General features: G+C 43.5%; 1 long non-coding RNA gene across 1 annotated transcript; it reads left to right on the forward strand.

The window, feature by feature from the left end:
* The first annotated feature begins 30 nt into the window (after positions 1 to 30).
* On the forward strand, positions 31 to 1,783 carry LOC106726694. Its single transcript, XR_001362779.1, has 2 exons — positions 31 to 692; positions 1,371 to 1,783. It is a non-coding gene; the product is annotated as an uncharacterized LOC106726694 (long non-coding RNA).
* The last annotated feature ends 2,073 nt before the right edge of the window (positions 1,784 to 3,856 follow it).

Genomic DNA, 3,856 nt, shown 5'->3' on the forward strand with positions numbered 1-3,856 from the left:
AGCTGGGGGCTGTGGCTTGTGTGGGCTGGAGGGGTGGATACTTGCTTGCCAGAGATCTCTAAGTTTTAGACTCCAAAGGTTCTCTCAGGCTCAAATGGGGCTTAACAAGGGGAGAGGGTGGAGGTGGACTGGCTTCCCCACAGTGAAGGATGGTGAAGTGCCCCAAGGTAGAATGGGAACCGGAACAGTGACAACGAGGCTGCACTCTCCCTCACCTGGTGCTTTCTGTTTCTCTGAGTCACGGAAGTGCCATAGCCAAAGCGACCTTGGCAATCACCTCTTAACCTGACCCCTCATTTCACAAAGGAAAGGGCGAGTGGCTTCTCAAGATGAGTGCTTCTGCGGCACAGCAGGAGCCTCAGGTCTTTGGATTCCTAGTCCTGTGTTCCTTTTCTATATCAGGCTGCCATCTTTCAAGAGTCTCTTCCAAACAGTCTCTCTTGACTGCCTAGAAAATAAACAAGTTGAGGTTTGACTGGAGGCTGAACAAAGGGAAAAGCCCTGGGGGGGCGGGGGAGGGGGGAGCCCATTCCTTTATCAGAATATTGATTCTGGATAATTTCTACATTTCTGCATGAATTTGGGACAAATCCTTGTACTTCATTGCATTTAATAGTTCACAAAGCACTTTCCCGGATATCATCTTTGAGACTTCGGCTTCCTGGAAATAGTGTTGACAAATGCTCCACTGGGTGAGTAAGTCACTTAACTCTCCTCAGTTTTCTCCTTTGTTGAATGAAACTATGAATCTCTCTCACTATTGCAAAGGTAAAAGGAGGTCATTGATAAGACTGCTGAGGGCAATTAGAGTTCAGTAGATCTTAAACGTTCTCTCCTATAAATGATGTTCATTTCATATGTGAGAACACTGAGGTCCATGGAGGTGGAGTAATTCATGGTCATATGTCCTCCATGTGCAGGGCCAGGGCTGAGAAACTTTGTGTTTGGTTTCCTAGCACAGATTGCTAGCCCATGCACCAAGCAGGCCCAGACACCTTTCTTACTCCCTTCTTCCAAGGAAGAGCCCCTCATACTTCTGCAGGGAACTCCTGCTTGCTTCTGCTGGGGGCAGGACTCTCCCGGAACTAGCTACCTCCATGGGCAGAGCCTCCACCTCCAGGATTTCCCCTCAAAACTTGCACTGACTGCTTTGTGCTCAGGGCTGGGCTGCCCTCAGAAGGAATGTGAGGAGCAGGTTACAGCTTGTCTTTCAATCCCCGAGGCTCATCTGATTTCCTTGTTTTGGTCACTGGGGCTTTCTCCACTCAGGTTATCTCCTTAAATGGGGCAATTTTTAATATCACTATTAAGCCACCATTTCTTTCTGCTTACTTATTTTTGGCTTCACTATTTTCCAAATTGAATCACAGAATGTCAGAGCTGGGCAGAGAATCATTTTAATCCAGGACTCCACCCTACAGATGAAGAAATTGAGGCCCAGAGAGGAGAATGGATTTACCCAAGTCAGGCAGATAGAAGCAGAGTGATCCTAGAGCTCCCATAGCCCGACTTCTATCTCATCTAATGTTTGTTACACTTGTCTTTCTAGTTAGTCTCCTGTTCATCTTAAAATTTTCCTTGATCATTTCTGGTCTTAAATTGTGGTGGTGGTTCTTCAGCTTTTTAATTAATATCACTTAAATGAGAGGCACGCTTTGGTTAAATGTAAATGTATGGGCTTTGAAGTTACCTGCCTTTAGGACTCCTGTTTTCTTATTTGTAAAAGGTGTAGAGGCTTAGCTAATATGCTTGATTTTTAAGGATTAAATATAAGATATGAAAAGATTGAGTGTATATTTCTTAAATGATCACTTGTGTTAGAATGATAGGAAGGAACCCAAGAACCAGGGGTGGGGGTGGGGGGATAGCTACCAATAGCTGAACTCTTCAATGCAATGTGAATAGTGCTCCCATTCCACTTTCTTAAGGAGACATCTCTTTCTGGAGACTTCTATTAGGGGGAATAGAACAACCTTGGAAGCTACCATTTACAAAAGCAGAGCTCTGGCCCACCTGGCCAATACCAAGTGAGGCACTCACCTTTAACTGTGATGTGAGAAAGAAATGTCTTCGTTTTCAAATTACATTATCATTGTGTCTCTATAATAGTCTTTTATTTTAGCACACACTCTAACTAGCATGGGTGGCTATGTTATCATTCCTGTCGTAAATGAAAACATACTTGCCTGTGGGCACGCATCTAATAAGTAAGTAACACATTTGGGATTAGAACCCGGGCAAACTGGCCCTCAAATCCATGTTCTTAACCAATGTGCTATACTGCCTCTTAGAATTTATACATTTGCAAGCCAGAGTATATTAGTTTTAATAATTTATTATAATAATAACATATGTATTATCTTACATTTCTCTAGGTCAGAAGTCTCACAATAAGTTTCCTTGGGCTAAAATCAAGGGCATAATTGTGTCTACCACACAATGTCCCCCAATCCATGCTCTTCACCAGTTTACTATCCTGCCTCTGTAGAACTGTATGCCAGCATGTATTTTTGTATTTAGTTACAAGAGGGCTCTTTCTCCCACAGCCCTCTCCTCTATCCCTTTTGAACAAAGCCTCCCAAGGAGGAAATAGGCTCTTGGGAGGATTATTCCTGTATCACACACAGGGGTGAACAGGGTGTCTGGTAGCTAATAAGCTCTCAGGAAAGTGTGTTGAATTGAACCGATACCAATGGCTGCCACTATTAAGCCAGCGATTTTCAACCAATGTGTTGCAAGAATTTTTAAAGCATGCAATACCTGAGTGTTTAGTCAGGGATACTGACCTCTTTGCCATTACATTGTCAAATAAAATAAAATGACCACAGCCAGCACAACAATAGCTGTCTGGTGTGAATGAATCAAAATTATACCATTTTTTTTTGGATCAGATCTGCAAAAATTAAAACATTATTTGATGTGCTGCAGAATTTTAGTAATTAGTTTATGTGCTCCAGGAGATGAAAAAGGTTGAAAATCACTGAATTAAGCACATTAAGATGTGCCAAACACTGCCCTACAAGCTTTATCCTGATGACCTCAATCATTTCACAACAATGCCATGAACATGAAGAAGCATGTTCTTCGATTCCTGTTTTACTGGTGAGGAAACCAAGGCATAAATAAATGACTTGCCAGAAATCACACAGCTGGTCAGGAGTACAGCTAGAATTCACACCCAGAACTCTCCTCCTCAGAGCCTGAGGTTCTATAGCTCATCTCTGCGACCCGGCAGGGCAAACACCTGGGTTCCATGCCAAACAGTGATGCTGTCAGTGGGGAGGCTTATTCTCGGGGACCCAGACGGAATCCCTCAAAGGACCACTTGGGAAGTTGATGGATTTCTTTTACAATCAAGAGTGAATCCTGGTAGACATCTTCTGATTGTAATTTTCTTCCTGGAACCATTCTCTGTCATTGCTCAATCCCATCAGAAATTTCATGACTGCTTTTTATGACAAATCTAGGAAGGAGTTGTTGGGAGGGTGGGGTGAGTAGAAAAGTACACTGAAAACGGAAGAGCTGGGTCTGCTAGCACCTCAGCAAGCCATATATCCTCTATTTCAGTGGAAATTCGTGGCTCCATGCTGTAGAAGGAGGCCAAATCAAGATGGGTGAAACGGGAAACAAAAGGATCCAGAGTGACAGTCGATCACACTAACCAGTGGGTCAACAGCAGACAGCTCAGCTTACCAACGCATCACAGCCTGTGTCTTTGAAAGAACAGGCAGGAATCACTTGAGTAGATCATTTAACTCATTAGAAGTGTTGTGTCCTTATGCCCCGCAACTGGATCTAGCTTAGTTTAATTAGTAATCCTACCGCTCTCAGTTCCTTTGGGAGCTGGTACTGTTGG

Source organism: Myotis brandtii, unplaced genomic scaffold (genome assembly GCF_000412655.1).
Source record: "Myotis brandtii unplaced genomic scaffold, ASM41265v1 scaffold304, whole genome shotgun sequence".
Taxonomy (NCBI): Eukaryota; Metazoa; Chordata; class Mammalia; order Chiroptera; family Vespertilionidae; genus Myotis; species Myotis brandtii.